This window comes from Bombina bombina, chromosome 6 (assembly GCF_027579735.1).
Source record: "Bombina bombina isolate aBomBom1 chromosome 6, aBomBom1.pri, whole genome shotgun sequence".
In the NCBI taxonomy this organism is placed as follows: Eukaryota; Metazoa; Chordata; class Amphibia; order Anura; family Bombinatoridae; genus Bombina; species Bombina bombina.
In genome coordinates, this window is record NC_069504.1 from 284,535,977 (window position 1) to 284,559,592 (window position 23,616).

Genomic DNA, 23,616 nt, shown 5'->3' on the forward strand with positions numbered 1-23,616 from the left:
CATGCAGGAATAAAATATAAAAGTCCAAGTTATGGAAAGTCCTTTTTTAGTAAAACGTTGTACCTGATGCGTTTCAAAGGCAAACTGAATATTTCCTCTGATGAAGAAGGTATTCAGTTTTCCTTTTAAACGTTTCAGGTACAACCTTTTACTAGAAAGGACTTTCTATAACTTTTATATGATATTCCTGCACAATCACTGAATTACCTAACTAATGGATCTCAGACAATGCTTACACAAGAAATACCTTCCTACTAACGAATCACGCAGACCTGTTTGATGGCATTCATTACGGTTGCTATACCGGCCTGTGTTACTAAATGTAAGCATACGGGGTTACCATTATCTAGATGTTTTTATTAAATTTACAGTATTACATTTTTTTGTCTTCTGACATGTTTTCTTGCATATATATAGGAGTTGGGCTTCTTTCTATCCTACTACAAGAAGCATAAAAGCACCATTTCCAAGAAGTAAATCTACCTTCATCGTGGGGGAAAGACGACAACCATTCTGTTGTGCCATAACAGCTCTTCCTTAATACATTTCACTTACCTCATTCAATTGAGGTTTTCTCCTTTAAGTAAACATTGCATAGAAAGTTGAACCATACAATAAGACTTGTGTGTTTCTCCTTGACTTTTTTCACTGAACCATCTGGTTTTGATCAATAATATTATTAATCTCAATAGATTGGATTGTTTATTTATTTAATTACTGATAAGCTTTGGCCTGTTTTTTTTATCATATTGCCTATTGATTAATGTTTATATACCTGAACAACCCAGCACTGGTCCAAACCTTGCATTTCAGGCAAAACATATATACAGTGTTCTCTGCAGAAAATGTTGCCAGGTGGGTGGCATTATGAAGTAGCCGGGTAGGGGCTGTGTAATCATTTCTAATACTATATTACTTTTTTTTTTTTGTAAAGCACAAATTAATTGCATAATTTAACCTAAATGTGTTTAATGATAAATTGTGCAGTTAAAATTGAACATTTTAAAACTGTATAGTTAAAAGAAAAAGGGTTTATCCTCCGACAAATTAGGGCCTTTGGTATATTGATATCACTTTGATGTGCATGAAGGGGCTACCATGAGCCTCTACTGAAATAAATGCATTTTTAGCATGTCAGGTGATCACTATTACCACAGTAATCACCTGGCGATTAATATTTAAATAGGGGCTTTATTTTATTGAGGGCTTAATAACAAAGGGTCAAAGGGGTCTCTAGGCCTTTTTGGTTATCTATTATAAGTGTTAATATGTTATTTTTACTTGATTTTTTTTTAAAAGTGTGTTTAAACTTTACATACCAAAGATACACATCATTGGAAGAGCAGGTAATTTCATTTCAAAAAGTGGGTCTTTGGTGTTTCTTGGGCTTAAGGAAGCTAAGATCAACTGCTCTAAAGCCAAAGGCTAATTAGGAATACCTTATATTACTATGTTCTTCACATAGAAGAAAATATTCTTTATATTTTGAAATAGATATTTTCTATAAATATCTGTTTTTTTAATATATATCTACACCTATATATTTATATGCATATATATATATATATATATATATATATATATAAAACATTTTTTTCTACTTGAACATAGGAATTTCAAGTATTTATTTTCACAAAATAAAAAAATGATATAGCATGTTTAAAAATTATTGACTGGAAAGAGCTGAAAAGTGTATATACAGGGAGTGCAGAATTATTAGGCAAGTTGTATTTTTGAGGATTCATTTTATTATTGAACAACAACCATGTTCTCAATGAACCCAAAAAACTCATTAATATCAAAGCTGAATAGTTTTGGAAGTAGTTTTTAGTTTGTTTTTAGTTATAGCTATTTTAGGGGGATATCTGTGTGTGCAGGTGACTATTACTGTGCATAATTATTAGGCAACTTAACAAAAAACAAATATAAACCCATTTCAATTATTTATTTTTTACCAGTGAAACCAATATAACATCTTAACATTCACAAATATACATTTCTGACATTCAAAAACAAAACAAAAACAAATCAGTGACCAATATAGCCACATTTCTTTGCAAGGACACTCAAAAGCCTGCCATCCATGGATTCTGTCAGTGTTTTGATCTGTTCACCATCAACATTGCGTGCAGCAGCAACCACAGCCTCCCAGACACTGTTCAGAGAGGTGTACTGTTTTCCCTCCTTGTAAATCTCACATTTGATGATGGACCACAGGTTCTCAATGGGGTTCAGATCAGGTGAACAAGGAGGCCATGTCATTAGATTTTCTTCTTTTATACCCTTTCTTACCAGCCACGCTGTGGAGTACTTGGACGCGTGTGATGGAGCATTGTCCTGCATGAAAATCATGCTTTTCTTGAAGGATGCAGACTTCTTCCTGTACCACTGCTTGAAGAAGGTGTCTTCCAGAAACTGGCAGTAGGACTGGGAGTTGAGCTTGACTCCATCCTCAACCCGAAAGGCCCCACAAGCTCATCTTTGATGATACCAGCCCAAACCAGTACTCCACCTCCACCTTGCTGGCGTCTGAGTCGGACTGGAGCTCTCTGCCCTTTACCAATCCAGCCACGGGCCCATCCATCTGGCCCATCAAGACTCACTCTCATTTCATCAGTCCATAAAACCTTAGAAAAATCAGTCTTGAGATATTTCTTGGCCCAGTCTTGACGTTTCAGCTTGTGTGTCTTGTTCAGTGGTGGTCGTCTTTCAGCCTTTCTTACCTTGGCCATGTCTCTGAGTATTGCACACCTTGTGCTTTTGGGCACTCCAGTGATGTTGCAGCTCTGAAATATGGCCAAACTGGTGGCAAGTGGCATCTTGGCAGCTGCACGCTTGACTTTTCTCAGTTCATGGGCAGTTATTTTGCGCCTTGGTTTTTCCACATGCTTCTTGCGACCCTGTTGACTATTTTGAATGAAACGCTTGATTGTTCGATGATCACGCTTCAGAAGCTTTGCAATTTTAATAGTGCTGCATCCCTCTGCAAGAAATCTCACTATTTTTGACTTTTCTGAGCCTGTCAAGTCCTTCTTTTGACCCATTTTGCCAAAGGAAAGGAAGTTGCCTAATAATTATGCACACCTGATATAGGGTGTTGATGTCATTAGACCACACCCCTTCTCATTACAGAGATACACATCACCTAATATGCTTAATTGGTAGTAGGCTTTCGAGCCTATACAGCTTGGAGTAAGACAACATGCATAAAGAGCATGATGTGGTCAAAATACTCATTTGCCTAATAATTCTGCACTCCCTGTATGTGTATTTATATAAACACATAAACATGTATACACATATAAATACATAAACACATACAGGCATGTATATACACACACACACAAACAACACATAGGAGTATATATCTGAGTGTAATACTTTATTTTAATATGTTTTGGATGTGTCTTGTGATTTTTTTTTAACCCTTACACTTTACTTCAGGTCTCAAGCCGTGCTAAATATTCTAGCACAGTTTTGGCTTTTGTCTGAGTGTAAACTATAACTTACAACTTGTAATATGCGCACAAGTTAGTTAAGTCTCCTTTTAAATTATAGGTTGTGCTAGAGTGATGATCTGTCTCTGGTAAACGCAATTTACCATGGACTTGTTATATTAAGCTGTGCACTAAAACATTCGAAGGGCATAAACATTCAAATAACGGGTGAATAACATTAATTAGTGATAATAGGTATAGACTCATTTGTGTTTTAGTTCAACATTTTTGTTAGTCAAGATCATAAGGAACTGTAAATATTCCAATCTGTAGAGATAACCCATTATTAAAGGACCAGTAAACACAGTAGATTTGCATAATCAACAAATGCAAGATAACAATACAATACAATAGCATTTACTCTGAATTTCAAATGAGTAGTAGATTCTTTTCTAACACATTTCAAAGTTATGTATATTTCCACTCCCCTTGTACCATGTGATAGCAATCATCCAATCACAAATGCATATACGTATAGTCTGTGAGTTCTTGCACATGCTCAGTAGGAGCTGGTGACTCAAAAAGTGTAAATATAAAAGAATGTGCAAATTTTTTTTTAACTGAAGTAAATTGGAAAGTTGTTTAAAATTACATGCTGTATCTGAATCATGAAAAATTAATAAAACCTGAGTGTCCCTTTAACTAATCCATAAAGCATAATATCTTAAAAAATACATGTATTAGCTCGTATTGTAAGCGCTTTTCATATATATTGATTGGGTCATAAGTGAATCTTATAATGCAGATGTGTTTATTCATAGTCTTAGGTGTAACCACGGACACAGAATGAACCCAAATGGTACCACCGAATTAGTATGAAAATACATATAAGTGTGGAATATCATTAGAACGATGTATATAGTTCATATGTAGTGAGATAGGAAAAGCCTAAGACCCATCTAATTCGCATTATGTTTGAGAGGCAGCTGCAGTAGTATTAAATATGCTATGGGCAGCACGAACACTATTATTCCATTCTATGAGTGTGCCAATAGATTATGCACCATTCAATCAGTCTCCTATGGTATCTGATACAGTAACAAAAATTCCTCCTACAGGTGTGATACAAATTCTATCACCTTAAGAGTAGAATTGTGCTACCCCTAGAGTTGCATATGAATATAATGATGTGTGGGTTATTCAGTGGTTTAACAATACTATATAATGGAAATATACTCAGATCTAAAAGAATATCATGTGATATACAGTGAGAGAGCCAATGATATGACCTTATAGAAATACCCAATAATTGTTGGCTTCATTCATTCCATGTGGGGTAACTGAATTTAGCCTAAAGATCCAACCTGTTTCTTTTTGTAATAGAACATTTTCAATATTACCACCTCTAATACCTGGTTTAACCCTTTCCAGGCCCCAGCATTTAAAAGAGGTGGTATTGCCAGCGTGTTATAACAGAAAATGTTTTGCCACACTTGTAATCTGTTTACCATCTTTTTGGTCTTTATCTGCATTACGTATGTTACTTAAATGTTCTGTAATTCTGGTACGTAATTTGCGAGTGGTCATACCTGTGTAAATTAAATTACATGAACAAGAAAGGCAATAGATTACATTGTCACTCTGACAATTAATGTGTGTTTTGATTTTCCATTTTTTAGAGAACCTGTCAGTGATGCAATCTTTTTTTGTCATATATTGACATGTTTTACAGTGACCACATGGGGTGGATCCTTGATGTATTGGCTTTTTGTTTCTATTTCTGTCAAAATGGCTTGTGGTGAGATTGTCCATTAGGTTTCTACCTCGTCTAAAGGTAAAAGAGGGTCTTTCTGGTATTAGTTTTTTTAGACTCTCATCACTTTGTAATATATGCCAGTATTTTTGGACAATTGAACTCATTTGATCACTCTGTTTATTATAGGTCGATATAAATCTAATAATATTAGATTCTGAGTCACATTTTTTGTTAGGATTAAGTAGTTCTTGCCTATTTTTCTTAAGTGCTTTGTTGTAAGCTTTGGCTAATAATCTCCTTGAGTAGCCTCTTTTTAATAATCTTTCTTTCAATTCCAGTGCTGTCTTTTTGAAAGAGGAGATGTCTGTGCAATTTCTCCTTATTCTCAGATATTCTCCGTAGGGGAGGCTATTTATTGTGGATGGGTGGTGATTACTTTTGCATGCAAGATGTTGTTCGTTGCAGTAGCTTTTCTGTATGTCTCTGTCACCAATTTCTTATCACACTTTGAAATAGTTAGATCCAGGAATTCGACTTTCTCAGTGCTCACATTATATATGAGGTATAACCCAAAAGGATTGTCATTGAGTAACCTGAAAAACTCTTCCAATATTTCTATTGGACCTTTCCAAACCAGGAAAATATCATCTATATACCTGGACCAGTGGGAGATGTATTGTATATATTGGTTAGTATTGTCATTAAACACAATCATCTCTTCCCACCAGCCCAGGTATATATTTGCATAAGTCGGTGCACAGGATGTGCCCATTGCGGTTCCACAAACTTGAAGAAAGAAGTTATCATTGAATACAAAGTAGTTGTGTGTCAATACAAACTTGAGTAGTCTGATGATAAAATCTTTAGTTTGTTGGTCCATATCTTTTTCCTTTTGTAAAAAATGGGCTATTGCTCTAATACCCCACTCAGTTTTAATGCTCGTATACAGGGACTCAACGTCACAAGTTACTAGTATTGACTGTTGTGTCATTTCAATAGTTTGTGTCTTATTTAAGATGTGCATCGTATCTCTCATATATGATGGTAATGCAACTATTATATTTCTTAATCTGGCATCAACATATCTACTAGCCTTGTTTTCAGTGAGTGACCCTATGCCAGAGACAATGGGTCTCCCCGGTGGGCTGGAAATATTTTTATGGACTTTTGGCAATAGGTACATCGTAGCTACTTTTGGATTATTGACAGTTAGATATTTGTGTTCTTTTTGGTCAATGATTTTGTCAGCCAGAGCTGTATCAATTAGTTTTTTATATAGTTCTAGAAAGTTTACCGTCGGATTACCCAATAATTTTTTATAATTGGTTTTATTACATAGCTGTTTCATGGCTTCCTCTGTGTACATTGAGGTAGGCCAGATTACTATGTTGCCCCCTTGTCGCTGTTTTTCATTTGAACGTCTGTCCATTTTGTCATTTCTTGTAGTGCCTCTATTTCAGGTTTATTCATATTACCAGTACAATAGTCACTATCCTTAATAGTCAAAATGTCATTACAGACTAAATTCAAAAATGTAATAGCTTGAGGTGAAATGTGACTAGGAGGAACAAATTGAGACTTCATTTTTATTCATTTTCATCTCATGGCAATTATCAGTATTAAGTTGGCCCGTATTCTCATTAGTCAGATTTACATTTTCTTCAAGTAAAGCTATTAAATCATTCAAAGCTAATTGGTCAGCAGGGGATAAAGTAATGGGGTCTTCTGTATTCGAGAAATACTTTCTTAATAGAACTTTCCTAACAAAAAAATGATTGTCTTTAATGGCCTCAAACTTGTTAATATGGTTAGAAGGTACAAAGGATAAACCTTTCTTTAGTGCAGATATATGTGTAGTGGTAAGTACTTTGTTTGATAGATTAATAATATTCAGATTGCCATACGAATCATTATTATCTATTTCTTTTTGTGTGGTTGGTTCTTGTGAGGTTGTGATTTTTGACTGAAGCGGACCTGTCGTCTGGTTTGTGGGTGTCTTGCATCTCCCTCTCCTGGTCCTATGTCTAAAGGGAACTTGTTGATGTTAATATGTGGTTTAGATTTCTGATTGTTTGTATTTGTTAGAATGGACTTAGGGAAAACCTCAGTATCTGATGTTTCTGTATCTGCAGATTCATACTCTACATCAGTATTTTCTGAGTCTGATGGTTGATTAGTGCTCTTTTTCCAAGAATATACCTTTCCTGGGGAGTAATCATTTAAATCCCTGTCAATCTTTTTTTCTTTTCTTTCAGAAACAAATTTGGCAAATTTCTCCACATCAGTTTTGATTTTATTATAAGATTTCTGAAAATCATCTTTTCATACTGTTTAAGATTTTCACTCAGCTTATTAATTTCTTGAGTTACAGAACTTAATTTGTCAGTTTCCTGTTCTATCAGATAACCTATAAGCTTAAGTTAACATTCTGTTAATGCTTGTTCCCATTTTGTCATTAATTCTGGTTTAAGATTATAAAAAGAAGGAAATAACTTAATGTGTAAACCTTTGGGTATGACATTATTCTTATGATAGAAATCGTACATTCCCAGGTTCCATTGGCCTTTAATCTGTTTTTTCCTAATCTTTTTTAGATCTTTCAATGGTTGTGACCATTCTCCTGTCACCTCTCTTTCAATAGTACTTTTGTTGTTAAGGTCAGAGGTAAGGCCATGGTATCTGTGCTCAAGTTACTCAAATAAAGAAAAAAAGATGCTTCAGATGCACCTTAAAAGTAATGTAGGTTAGGGGAGTAGAGAACTGGCACTAGAAACAGTGGCCTAGATTTGGAGTTTGGCGTTAGCCGTGAAAACCAGCGTTAGAGGCTCCTAACGCTGGTTTTAGGCTACCGCCGGTATTTGGAGTCAGTGATTAAAGGGTCTAACGCTCACTTTTCAGCCGCGACTTTTCCATACCGCAGATCCCCTTACGTCAATTGCGTATCCTATCTTTTCAATGGGATCTTTCTAACTCCGGTATTTAGAGTCGTTTCTGAAGTGAGCGTTAGACATCTAACGACAAAACTCCAGCCGCAGGAAAAAAGCAGGAGTTAAGAGCTTTCTGGGCTAACGCCGGTTCATAAAGCTCTTAACTACTGTACCCTAAAGTACACTAACACCTATAAACTACCTATGTACCCCTAAACCGAGGTCCCCCCACATCGCCGCCACTCGATTAAATTTTTTTAACCCCTAATCTGCCGACCGCCACCTACGTTATACTTATGTACCCCTAATATGCTGCCCCTAACCCCGCCGACCCCTGTATTATATTTATTAACCCCTAACCTGCCCCCCACAACGTCGCCGCCAGCTACTTACAATAATTAACCCCTAATCTGCCGACCGCAAAGCGCCGCCACCTACGTTATCCTTATGTACCCCTAATCTGCTGCCCCTAACACCGCTGACCCCTATATTATATTTATTAACCCCTAATCTGCCCCCCTCAACGTCGCCGACACCTGCCTACACTTATTAACCCCTAATCTGCCGAGCGGACCTGAGCGCTACTATAATAAAGTTATTAACCCCTAATCCGCCTCACTAACCCTATCATAAATAGTATTAACCCCTAATCTGCCCTCCCTAACATCGCCGACACCTAACTTCAATTATTAACCCCTAATCTGACGACCGGAGCTCATCGCTACTATAATTAATGGATTAACCCCTAAAGCTAAGTCTAACCCTAACACTAACACCCCCCTAACTTAAATATAATTTAAATCTAACGAAATTAATTAACTCTTATTAAATAAATTATTCCTATTTAAAGCTAAATACTTACCTGTAAAATACATCCTAATATAGCTACAATATAAATTATAATTATATTGTAGCTATTTTAGGATTAATATTTATTTTACAGGCAACTTGGTAATTATTTTAACCAGGTACAATAGCTATTAAGTAGTTAAGAACTATTTAATAGTTACCTAGTTAAAATAATAACAAAATTACCTGTAAAATAAATCCTAACCTAAGTTATAATTAAACCTAACACTACCCTATCAATAAATTAATTAAATAAAATACCTACAATTACCTACAATTAACCTAACACTACACTATCAATAAATAAATTAAATACAATTGCTACAAATAACTACTATTACATAAACTAACTAAAGTACAAAAAATAAAAAATAACTAAGTTACAAAAAATAAAAAAATATTTACAAACATAAGAAAAATATTACAACAATTTTAAACTAATTACACCTACTCTAAGCCCCCTAATAAAATAACAAAGACCCCCAAAATAAAAAAATGCCCTACCCTATTCTAAATTAATAGAGTTAAAAGCTCTTTTACCTTACCAGCCCTGAACAGGGCCCTTTGCGGGGCATGCCCCAAGAAAATCAGCTCTTTTGCCTGTAAAAAAAAACATACAATACCCCCCCAACATTACAACCCACCACCCACATACCCCTAATCTAACCCAAACCCCCCTTAAATAAACCTAACACTAAGCCCCTGAAGATCTTCCTACCTTGTCTTCACCATCCAGGTATCACCGATCCGTCCTGGCATCCGGTGCTGAAGAGGTCCAGAAGAGGCTCCAAAGTCTTCCTCCTATCCGGCAAGAAGAGGACATCCGGACCGGCAAACATCTTCTCCAAGCGGCATCTTCGATCTTCTTCCATCCGGTGCGGAGCGGGTCCATCTTGAATCAGCCGACGCGGATCCATCCTCTTCTTCCGGCGTCTCCCGACGAATGACGGTTCCTTTAAGGGACGTCATCCAAGATGGCGTCCCTCGAATTCCGATTGGCTGATAGGATTCTATCAGCCAATCGGAATTAAGGTAGGAATATTCTGATTGGCTGATGGAATCAGCCAATCAGAATCAAGATCAATCCGATTGGCTGATCCAATCAGCCAATCAGATTGAGCTCGCATTCTATTGGCTGATCGGAACAGATTTTCGTTAGATTTAAATTATATTTAAGTTAGGGGGGTGTTAGTGTTAGGGTTAGACTTAGCTTTAGGGGTTAATCCATTTATTATAGTAGCGATGAGCTCCGGTCGTCAGATTAGGGGTTAATAATTGAAGTTAGGTGTCGGCGATGTTAGGGAGGGCAGATTAGGGGTTAATACTATTTATGATAGGGTTAGTGAGGCGGATTAGGGGTTAATAACTTTATTATAGTAGCGCTCAGGTCCGCTCGGCAGATTAGGGGTTAATTATTGTAAGTAGCTGGCGGCGACGTTGTGGGGGGCAGGTTAGGGGTTAATAAATATAATATAGGGGTCGGCGGTGTTAGGGGCAGCAGATTAGGGGTACATAGGGATAATGTAAGTTGCGGCGGTTTACGGAGCGGAAGATTAGGGGTTAATAATATAATGCAGGGGTCAGCGATAGCGGGGGCGGCAGATTAGGGGTTAATAAGTGTAAGGGTAGGGGTGTTTAGACTCGGGGTACATGTTAGAGTGTTAGGTGCAGACGTAGGAAGTGTTTCCCCATAGGAAACAATGGGGCTGCGTTAGGAGCTGAACGCTGCTTTTTTGCAGGTGTTAGGTTTTTTTTCAGCTCAAACAGCCCCATTGTTTCCTATGGGAGAATCGTGCACGAGCACGTTTTTGAGGCTGGCCGCGTCCGTAAGCAACTCTGGTATCGAGAGTTGCATTTGCGGTAAAAATGCTCTACGCTCCTTTTTTGGAGCCTAACGCAGCATTTTTTTGAACTCTCGATACCAGAGTTAATTTTATGGTGCGGCCAGAAAAAAGCCTGCGTAGCGTTAACAGCCCATCTACCGCCAAACTCCAAATCTAGGCCAGTGTATGGTAGTGGAATAGAAGGATTACTAATCCGGTGCTAGCCCCACAAAATTAGCTAAACAAATAAAGGTCAAAGAACCTCAAGAATGGGGTTTATTAGCACTCATTCCTATTATAAGTAAAGATTAAAAAATTGAATTTTTAATAAGTATAGGTTAAAAAATGAAATTTAACAACAAGACCTTATTGAAGATAATACCTAATAAACTTAGTGTCATCTTGTCCCCCTGTTTCCTGGCCGATAACTGCTCCCTCGGCTTCAGGTGACAGAGACAAGAGACAAGCTAAGAATTAAAAACAATAAGTGCACGAGGTGCTTACTATATACACAAACAGCCTTTTTCAATGTGGCGAGACAAGCCGAGGCCCGGGTGCCACCCCTTCTTATAGCGCATTACTACCGGTTCGCCAGCCAATCACAAACGTTGGACGGGGACCACCCTACTGAGCACCAATGACTCAATTGCAAATATGGGCTTGTGCATTATAGACATTCGGATTGGTTTATACATCTAGTGATGTCAGTGACTAACACGTAAAGTCTTATAGATGCACAATTCAATGTCTATCCGTTATGTACTTAGTAAGCTTTATGTATTTGTTGATATCGCATGTCATTATTCAACCCCGAAGTATAAGTGTTGGCAGCCCTTTCTTAGTTGGGAGCGTAAGTTTAACATCAATGTTTAAGAGCTTCCAATCAGCTAATATTAAAGCGGAATGCTCTTTTTACACTGTGTGTTTATTTTTCTTCATTCTCACTTGACATGAAGTTTCGTCATCTTTCAATGCAATCTGATTTAATATTGATCCCTATGTGTATATAAACTTCAGATGGCTGTGATTATAAATAAAGAATTCTGTTCTGACAACTGTCACTGTTGTTCTAAGATCATAAGTGTGATTGAAAGTTACACACTATATTTATAAACATCAAATATTGATAACTTGGCGTGAGATATTAAAAATGAAGTCTCAATTTGTTCCTCCTAGTCACATTTCACCTCAAGCTATTACATTTTTGAATTTAGTCTGTAATGACATTTTGACTATTAAGGATAGTGACTATTGTACTGGTAATATGAATAAACCTGAAATAGAGGCACTACAAGAAATTACAAAATGGACAGACGTTCAAATCAAAAACAGCGACAAGGGGGCAACATAGTAATCTGGCCTACCTCAATGTACACAGAGGAAGCCATGAAACAGCTATGTAATAAAACCAATTATAAAAAATTATTGGGTAATCCGACGTTAAACTTTCTAGAACTATATAAAAAACTCTGGCTGACAAAATCATTGACCAAAAAGAACACAAATATATAACTGTCAATAATCCAAAAGTAGCTACAATGTACCTATTGCCAAAAGTCCATAAAAATATTTCCAGCCCCTAAACCTAACCCTAAATCTAACCCTAACTCTAACACCCACTGACTTTAATGTAATTAAAATAAATCTAAATAAATAATTCCTATTAATTAACGGCTAGATTTAGAGTTTTGCGTTAGAAGGGGTGTGTTGGCTACGCATGTTTTTTTTTAAAATAACACTGGTATTTAGAGTTCTCTGAAGGGCTGCGTTAGGCTCCAAAAAAGGAGCGTAGAGCATAATTTACCGCCACTTCAACTCTCAATACCAGCTTGAAAAACGGACTCATGCACGATTCCCCCATAGGAAACAATGGGGCAGTTTGAGCTGAAAAAAAACCTAACACCTGCAAAAAAGCAGCGTTCAGCTCCTAACGCAGCCCCATTGTTTCCTATGGGGAAACACTTTCTAAGTCCGCACCTAACACCCTAACATGTACCCCGAGTCTAAACACCCCTAACCTTACACTTATTAACCTCTAATCTGCCGCCCCTGCTATCGCTGACCCCTGCATATTATTATTAACCCCTAATCTGCCGCTCCGGACACTGCCGCAACCTACATTATCCCTATGAACCCCTAATCTGCTGTCCCCAATGTCGCCGACACCTAAATAATATTTATTAACCTCTAATCTGCCCCCCAACGTCGCTGCTACCTTACCTACACTTATTAACCCCTAATCTTCCGACCGGACCTCGCCGCCACTTTAATAAATGTATTAACCCCTAAAGCTAAGTCTAACCCTAACCCTAACACCCGCCTAAGTTAAATATAATTTTAATCTAACGAAATAAATTTATTCTTATTAAATAAATTAATCCTATTTAAAGCTAAATAATTACCTGTAAAATAAACCCTAATATAGCTACAATATAACGAATAATTATATTGTAGCTATTTTAGGATTTATATTTATTTTACAGGCAACTTTGTATTTATTTTAACTAGGTACAATAGCTATTAAATAGTTATTAACTATTTAATAGCTACCTAGTTAAAATAATTACAAAATTACCTGTAAAATAAATCCTAACCTAAGTTACAATTAAACCTAACACTACACTATCAATAAATTAATTAAATAAACTACCTACAATTACCTACAATTAAATCAACTAAACTAAATTACAAAAAAAATAAAAAAATTACAAGAATTTTAAACTAATTACACCTACTCTAAGCCCCCTAAAAAAATAAGAAAGCCCCCAAAATAAAAAAATGCCCTACCCTATTCTAAAATAAAAAAGTTAACAGCTCTATTACCTTACCAGCCCTTAAAAGGGCCTTTTGCGGGGCATGCCCCAAAGAATTCAGCTCTTTTGCCTGTAAAAAAATCCATACAATACCCCCCCAACATTACAACCCACCACCCACATACCCCTAATCTAACCCAAACCCCCTTAAAAAACCTAACACTAAGCCCCTGAAGATCTCCCTACCTTGTATTCACCCAGCCGGGTATCACCGATCCGTCCAGAAGAGGGTCCGAAGTTTTCATCCTATCCGGCAAGAAGAGGTCCTCCAGAGGGTCCGAAGTCTTCATCCGATCCGGCAAGAAGAGGTCCTCCAGAGGGTCCAAAGTATTCATCCAGGCGGAATCTTCTATCTTCTTCCATCCGGAGCGGAGCGGATCCATCTTGAAGCAGCCGACGCTGAGCCATCCTTCCTCACCGACGTCCTAAGTCCGAATGAAGGTTCCTTTAAATGATGTCATCCAAGAGGGCGTCCCTCGAATTCCGATTGGCTGATAGGATTCTATCAGCCAATCGGAATTAAGGTAGGAAAAATCTGATTGGCTGATTGAATCAGCCAATCAGATTCAAGTTCAATCCGATTGGCTGATTGGATCAGCCAATCAGATTGAGCTCACATTCTATTGGCTGTTCCGATCAGCCAATAGAATGCAAGCTCAATCTGATTGGCTGATTGGATCAGCCAATCGGATTGAACTTGAATCTGATTGGCTAATTCAATCAGCCAATCAGATTTTTCCTACCTTAATTTCCGATTGGCTGATAGAATCCTATCAGCCAATCGGAATTCGAGGGACGCCATCTTGGATGATGTCATTTAAAGGAACCTTCATTCGGACTTAGGACGTCGGTGAGGAAGGATGGCTCCGCGTTGGCTGCTTCAAGATGGATCTGCTCCGCTCCGGATGGAAGAAGATAGAAGATGCCGCCTGGATGAAGACTTTGGACCCTCTGGAGGACCTCTTCTTGCTGGATCGGATGAAGACTTTGGACCCTCTGGAGGACCTCTTCTTGCCGGATAGGATGAAGACTTCGGACCCTCTTCTGGACGGATCGGTGATACCCGGCTGGGTGAATACAAGGTAGGGAGATCTTCAGGGGCTTAGTGTTAGGTTTTTTAAGGGGGGTTTGGGTTAGATTAGGGGTATGTGGGTGGAGGGTTGTAATGTTGGGGGGGTATTGTATGGATTTTTTTTACAGGCAAAAGAGCTGAATTCTTTGGGGCATGCCCCGCAAAAGGCCCTTTTAAGGGCTGGTAAGGTAATAGAGCTGTTAACTTTTTATTTTAGAATAGGGTAGGGCATTTTTTTATTTTGGGGGGCTTTGTTATTTTTTTAGGTGTAATTAGTTTAAAATTCTTGTAATTTTTTTTTGTAATTTAGTGGGGGTTTTTTTTTGTAATTTAGTTTAGTTGATTTAATTGTAGGTAATTGTAGATAGTTTAATTAATTTATTGATAGTGTAGTGTTAGGTTTAATTGTAACTTAGGTTAGGATTTATTTTACAGGTAATTTTGTAATTATTTTAACTAGGTAGCTATTAAATAGTTAATAACTATTTAATAGCTATTGTACCTAGTTAAAATAAATACAAAGTTGCCTGTAAAATAAATATAAATCCTAAAATAGCTACAATGTAATTATTAGTTATATTGTAGCTATATTAGGGTTTATTTTATAGGTAAGTATTTAGCTTTAAATAGGATTAATTTATTTAATAAGAAATAATTTATTTTGTTAGATTTAAATTATATTTAACTTAGGGGGGTGTTAGGGTTAGACTTAGCTTTAGGGGTTAATACATTTATTAGAGTAAGGGTGAGGTCCGGTCGGCAGATTAGGGGTTAATACTTGAAGTTAGGTGGCGGCGATGTTAGGGAGGGCAGATTAGGAGTTAATAAAATTTATTATAGGGTTTGCGAGGCGGGAGTGCGGCGGTTTAGGTGTTAATACATTTATTATAGTGGAGGCGAGGTCCGGTCGGCAGATTAGGGGTTAATAAGTGTAGGTAAGGTAAGGGGGCAGATTAGGGGTTAATAAATATTATGTAGGTGTCGGCGATGTTAGGGGCAGCAGATTAGGGGTACATAGGGATAATGTAGGTGACGGCGGTGTGCGGTCGGCAGATTAGGGGTTAAAATATTTATTATAGTGGCGGCGATGTGGGGGGACCTCGGTTTAGGGGTACATAGGTAGTTTATGGGTGTTAGTGTACTTTAGAGCACAGTAGTTAAGAGCTTTATGAACTGGCGTTAGCCCAGAAAGCTCTTAACTCCTGACTTTTTTCTGCGGCTGGAGTTTTGTCGTTATAGTTCTAACGCTCACTTCAGCCAAGACTCTAAATACCGGCGTTAGGAAGATCCCATTGAAAGATAGGATACGCAATTGGCGTAAGGGGATCTGCGGTATGGAAAAGTCGCGGCTGGAAAGTGAGCGTTAGACCCTTTCCTGACTGACTCTAAATACCAGCGGGCGTTAAAAAGCAGCGTTAGGAGCCCTTAACGCTGGTTTTGACGGCTACCGCAGAACTCTAAATCTAGGCGTAAATTAATAACTAAATAATTCCTATTTAAAACTAAATACTTACCTGTAAAATAAACCCTAAGCTAGCTACAATATAACTAATAGTTACATTGTATCTAGCTTAGGTTTTATTTTTATTTCACAGGCAGGTTTGTATTTATTTTAACTAGGTAAAATAGTTACTAAATAGTTATTAACTATTTACTAACTACCTAGCTAAAATAAATACTAATCTTTTACTACCTGTAAAATAAAACCTAACCTGTCTTACACCTAACCTTACACTACAATTAAATCAATTACATAAATTAAATACAATTAACTAAATTACAAAAAGCAAACAAACACTAAATTACACAAAATAAAAAAAGAAATTATCAGATATTTAAACTAATTACACCTAATCTAATGGCCCTATCAAAATAAAAAAGCCCCCCCAAAATAAAAAAAACCCTAGCCTAAACTAAACTACCAATAACCCTTAAAAGGGCCTTTTGTGGGGCATTGCCCAAAAGAAATCGGCTATTTTACCTGTAAAAAAAATACAAACAACCCCCCAACAGTAAAACCCACCAACCATACAACCATACAACCAACCCCCCAAATAAAATCCTAACTAAAAAACCTAAGCTCCCCATTGCCCTGAAAAAGGCATTTGGGTGGACATTGCCCTTAAAATGGCATTTAGCTCTTTTTCCGCCCAAGCCCTACTCTAAAAATAAAACCCACCCAATAAACCCTTAAAAAAACCTAACACTAACCCCTGAAGATCCACTTACAGTTTTTGAAGACACGACATCCATCCTCAACGATGCCAACAGAAGTCCTCAACGAAGCAGGCAAAAGTCTTCATCCAACCGGGCAGAAGTCTTCATCCAGACGGCATCTTCTATCTTCATCCATCTGGCGCGGAGCGGGTCCATCTTCAAAACATCTGGTGCGGAGCATCCTCTTCAATCAACGTCTTCTTGAACAATGAATTCTCCTTTAAATGACGTCATCCAAGATGGTATCCCTTGAATTCTGATTGGCTGATAGAATTCTATCAGCCAATCGGAATTAAAGGTGAAAAAATCCTATTGGCTAATGCAATCAGCCAATAGGATTGAGCTTCAATCCTATTGGCTGATCCAATCAGTGAATAGGATTGAGCTCGCATTCTATTGGCTGTTCCAATCATAGTAGGTTTTATTTAGATTTATTTTAATTACATTAAAGTTATTGGGTGTTAGGGTTAGGGTTAGACTTAGGGTTAGGTTTAAGGGTTAATAAATTTAGTATAGTGGCGGCGACGTTGGGGGCGGCAGATTAGGGGTTAATAAGTGTAAGTAGGTTGCAGCGACATTGGGGATGGGGGATTAGGGGTTAATAACATTATGTAGGTGTCGGCGATGTTGGGGGCAGCAGATTAAGGGTTAATGAGTATAATGTAGGTGTCGGCGATGTCGGGGACGGCAGATTAGTGGTTATTAAATGTAAGATTAGGGTGTTAGGTGTAAACATAAATTTTCTTTCCCCATAGGAATCAATGGGGCTGCGTTACGGAGCTTTACGGTCCTTTATTGCAGGTGTTAGGCTTTTTTTCAGCCGGCTCTCCCAATTGATGTCTATGTGGAAATCGTGCACAAGCACGTAAAACCAGCTTACCGCAGCTCACCGCAGCGCTGGTATTGGAGTGCGGTATGGAGCTCAATTTTGCTCTGTGCTCACTTCTTGCCTGCTAACGTCGGGTTTTTGTAAACCTCTATTAGCAGCGCTGTAGGAAGGTGAGCGGTGCAAATTACTTGCAAATTAGTACCGTACCGCTCATAACGCAAAACTTGTAATCTAGCCGATTGCTGTTAAATTAAAAACATTTTACATTACTCAAAAAAAATAAAAAATAAAATGTAATACGAGTGCATATTACCGCTTTACGCTACTCATAGGAAATATGTGAGTTTGTGTAATAGAATTTGTGTTAATTATAAGAGCTTGCCATCCAAATATAGATTTGAGTGTAAAGAACGCCGCAATAATGCTCAACTCGTAATCTTGCCCTAAATATAAGCTTGACAGAATGATGGCTGGCTGATGCTCCCGAGAGAAATCTCCAGGTGAATCAGGAGAAGTCCAGCAACCACTTTACACAAACAGTACGCTGCAACTCCATGGTCCGGTCTTATGATGAGCTGTCTCCTCCACCGGTATTCGCTTCTGTTGTCCTGTGGGGTAATCCTCCACCGTTATCCGCTTCTGTTGTCCTGTGCATATTAATATGTGATCAGGCTTTTGTTTATATTAATATGCAATTGGGCTTGTGCCTTTTTTTCTCCATTGTCTTCTATGGGGGAATAGGTTATCTAATTGTGCTATTAGTAAGCTGTTTGCGCTCACCGGATTAGCTCAAGAGGGATAACTTTTTACTTTCAACTCATAATATCAGCGCAATCCAACTAACAGAAAAGGTTTACGCTATACTGTGCCACTTGTAATCTGGCCCTTAGTGTCTGTAAAGAAGAGGGTTCTGCCATGTTCTAATTTACGTTTCTTTCTCTGCTGTGGCCAATGGCTGTGTGGAATATAACAGTGTTCCGCGCTTCCATTTCTAACAGGAACTGAAAAGCTCACAATTTCAGAATGGAATTACAGGAAAAGGGAACAAAATAAATAATGAAAGTATAATGCAAATGTTTTCTTATTTTATATATATATATATATATATATATATATATATATATATATATATATATATATATATATATATATATATAAAGCAAAAGAATGCACTCTCAGGACTTTTCCACAAAAAAACAATTTAATGGAACGTTTTCGGGGTTCACAACCCCTTCATCAGCATGCAAAACAAACAAAATTCAACTCATTTATAGTGTTACATATCAATTACATCATATCAATCTGAGTGTCTCTCCAAAGGAAAAGTGCGCCAATTTTTCGAGTTTGGAACGCATATTGCGTTCCACAGTGCTATCCGAGACCGGAAGTTGTATTACCTCACTTCCGGTTTACGGATTCAATAGACAAAACGTGAAATCAATGATAAAGTAGTGTACTCTACAATTTCAAACGTATTAATGTGACATACTAATTTGGGGGACTTATTATAGCAAAAGTGTGCCACATTATAATGAGTGCCAAGAAAATTGTGATAGATATACATTGTCAAACGTTGCTACATCCGGTCGGCATAGAAACAGTAACTATGGTAATCATAAACAATTCTGATTGCCAAAAGGTGCCATAATTTACAATAGTATGCCAGCTGAATGAAACAACAATTTTCATAGTGCCAAAAGTAGCGTGTACTAAATTATATGCAATCATATTGTATATACAAAAAGAATACTAATTTAAAAATTAAATAGTTAAAAAATAATAAAAATTGAACCATATGACAGTACAATTGATTGGAATGGCAAGTTACAAATATAATGTTGCAAATGTGAATGCTATGACTTACAATGTATCGCCAGTGTATTACAGCAAAGTGGCGTTAAACATGTATAATGCTACACTGAATTCGCAAACAAATGGATATCAAATTAGAGCAGTATATAGAAGAATGAATATATAAAATAATATAATATTATAGGACTGTGCTATTGGGCTGCTTTTTCGTTAGGGCACAATTTTCAATTAAATCAAATTTTGGCCATTAGAGGGTTATGGCTTACAACGGCCAAAGTGTAAATATCTGTGCCAACAATCAAGTGAGGGGGGTAACCTTATTTGAGAATTCTAGCCTCAAGTATAATTGCAAAACAGGGATATATGAAAAAAGGTAAGAATCATGGACATATATAGCTCATATAGACACTATCCACCTTTGGAACGTATCCAAGTGGATGTGACTTTTTAGTGTCCGTTTTTAAGACTGGTGGTGCATGTTAAAGCAATGGGTAATGGCTCACGGCGGACCAGGCTTCCACAGAGAAGGTGGAGACAGATGTCCCCCCTAAACTATGCCGTTAGGTGCACAACACTTGCCCCTACAACTAGGGGAAAATGAAATGTGTGCCAAAACGGAGCCACAATGTCCACCTGGCATACCCCAAGTATGTGGCACCCCAGTTGTTGATCACATAATGCTCTTAAAGTCCGGCATGGTGTTCAGGCCACCTGGTTGTATTATGCCTAATCTGAACATCCACTGGGCCTCTCGTCTCAGGAGTTGCTTATTCCGGTCGCCACCCTGATCCAATGGGGGTATATGGTCGATTAGAATATAGCGGATGGAAGATACTGAGTGTCCCTTATTAGCGCAGTGTCGCGCTACTGGCTGTTCGGAATCGCCGTTTTTAAGTGCTGTCCTTATGGCGTGGCGATGGTTGGCCATACGCTCACGGAGTGTGCCAGAGGTCTTCCCTATGTAGAAACAGGAACATGGACAAAACAATAAATATATAACGTGAGTGGTTGTACACGTTATGGAGTGCCGGATAGAGAATGTTCGATTGGTGTGTGGGTGATGGAAAACTTTGGTACCCACTAGGCCATTACACGTTGTGCAGCCCAAGCAGCGATAGGAGCCCCTTATGTTCCTTTTCATCCCAGTTGAATAACACTGTTTGGGGTCCGTTTTCACCAGAAGGTCTTTGAGATTAGTTCCCCTCTTAAACCCAACCATAGGTCATAGGTTATGGGTAAATGTGAGTTTTGGGTCAGAAGACATAATTGGCCAGTGTTGTCGAAGAATTTGGCCAATATTTTTTGTTACTGGAGTAAAAGTGGTGGACATAATGAGCTTGTTACTAGCGTCCCTTTTGGGTTTGGGTATGATTCATTCTGTCTGTGTTAGCCTTGAAACAGATTCCATAGCATCATGGATTATCGGGATCTTGTAGCCCCTGTTCTGGAACTTCTCACCCACTCCTTTCAATTGGGAGACCCCCGTTACAGGATTTGAATTGTTGCGCATTGTTCTTATGCATTGTGATTTTACAATGCCCTTTAATAGGGCTGGGGGATGGCAACTATCTGCCCTTAATATAGAGTTGCGGTCGGTGGGTTTATGATACAATGTGGTTCCTAAATTGTTAGAATCCTTGAAAACTGTCAAGTCCAAGAAATGAATGGATGAAGTGTCAGCTGTCATCTTAAACTTAACGTTGTTAGTCGTGTTATTAAACACATCAAACCATTTGTGGAGTTCCTCCAGGCCCCCTCGCCACACCAAGAAAATGTCATCTATGTATCTGTAATAACAGATGATAGATACATTCGGCATGTTCCACAGGTACATGTTTTCAAATTGTGACATATAAATGTTGGCGTACGAGGGGGCCATGGAGGAACCCATGGCTGTGCCAGCAGTTTGCAAATAAAAACTGTTTTCGAACCGAAAATAGTTTTTGAACAGACAGAATTCAATGAGGGACAGTAAGAATCCTACTGGGGGACCCTCATAAAGGGGGTTACCCGTGAGGTGCTCTTGTATAGCTTTAAGTCCGTCAAGATGTGGTATAATGGTGTACAGACTGTTGACTTCCAGAGTGACGAGTAAATCATCTGGCTGGATGTCAACAGTCCGTATTTTACGAATGAAATAATTCGTATCCATAACGTAAGACCGTGTTTCCTTTACCACTGGCTGTAAGAGTACGTCCACATATTGTGCTATAGGTTGGGTGAGTGATTCCCTGGCTGACACAATAGGACGGCCCGGTGGGTGGTCTAATGTTTTATGAATTTTGGGGATTGAATATAAGATGGGTATCTTAGGGTATGTGGTGATGCAAAAGTCACGAATGTGCTCGGTTATGTACCCTTGGTCAAATCCCAATTCAATCAATTTGTCAAGTTGTATTTTAAATGGTATAGTAGGGTCAGAAGATAACAATTTATATGTCTGGGTGTCTGATAATTGCTTCAGGATGTCCTCTCTATAATCACTGTAATCTAAAAGGACAATGGCCCCGCCTTTATCGGCGGGCCTTATGACTATAGAGGAGTCATTCTGGAGAGTTTTAATAGCCTTCAATTCATCTCTTGAGAGATTATGTTTCCATAATGCATCTTTTCTTTCTGTGTCCAAGTCCTGTGTTATCAACCTCAAAAATGTTTTAGTGCTTGGACTGCTATTGCTGGGTTCAAAAGAGCTGGGTACATTACATTTAAGTTCAATATGGGACTTCTGTACAGACGAATCCTTGTTTTGAAAGAATTCTTTAATCTTAAGAGATCTGTTTAGTTTGTAAAGGTCTAGTTTAAGGTCAAATTCAGAGATTAAAGTGCTCGGCACAAAAGATAGGCCTTTATTAAGAACTTTACGTTCATTATCAGTCAAGTCATGTGCGCTCAAATTGACAATTATGTCCTCTGTCGCGGTCGTCTGGGGGGTCTGTGTCTGATACCCCGCCCGCCTGATATGTACCCAGCTCTTTTGAACCCAGCAATAGCAGTCCAAGCACTAAAACATTTTTGAGGTTGATAACACAGGACTTGGACACAGAAAGAAAAGATGCATTATGGAAACATAATCTCTCAAGAGATGAATTGAAGGCTATTAAAACTCTCCAGAATGACTCCTCTATAGTCATATGGCCCGCCGATAAAGGCGGGGCCATTGTCCTTTTAGATTACAGTGATTATAGAGAGGACATCCTGAAGCAATTTCAGACACCCAGACATATAAATTGTTATCTTCTGACCCTACTATACCATTTAAAATACAACTTGACAAATTGATTGAATTGGGATTTGACCAAGGGTACATAACCGAGCACATTCGTGACTTTTGCATCACCACATACCCTAAGATACCCATCTTATATTCAATCCCCAAAATTCATAAAACATTAGACCACCCACCGGGCCGTCCTATTGTGTCAGCCAGGGAATCACTCACCCAACCTATAGCACAATATGTGGACGTACTCTTACAGCCAGTGGTAAAGGAAACACGGTCTTACGTTATGGATACGAATGATTTCATTCGTAAAATACGGACTGTTCACATCCAGCCAGATGATTTACTCGTCACTCTGGATGTCAACAGTCTGTACACCATTATACCACATCTTGACGGACTTAAAGCTATACAAGAGCACCTCACGGGTAACCCCCTTTATGAGGGTCCCCCAGTAGGATTCTTACTGTCCCTCATTGAATTCTGTCTGTTCAAAAACTATTTTCGGTTCGAAAACAGTTTTTATTTGCAAACTGCTGGCACAGCCATGGGTTCCTCCATGGCCCCCTCGTACGCCAACATTTATATGTCACAATTTGAAAACATGTACCTGTGGAACATGCCGAATGTATCTATCATCTGTTATTACAGATACATAGATGACATTTTCTTGGTGTGGCGAGGGGGCCTGGAGGAACTCCACAAATGGTTTGATGTGTTTAATAACATGACTAACAACGTTAAGTTTAAGATGACAGCTGACACTTCATCCATTCATTTCTTGGACTTGACAGTTTTCAAGGATTCTAACAATTTAGGAACCACATTGTATCATAAACCCACCGACCGCAACTCTATATT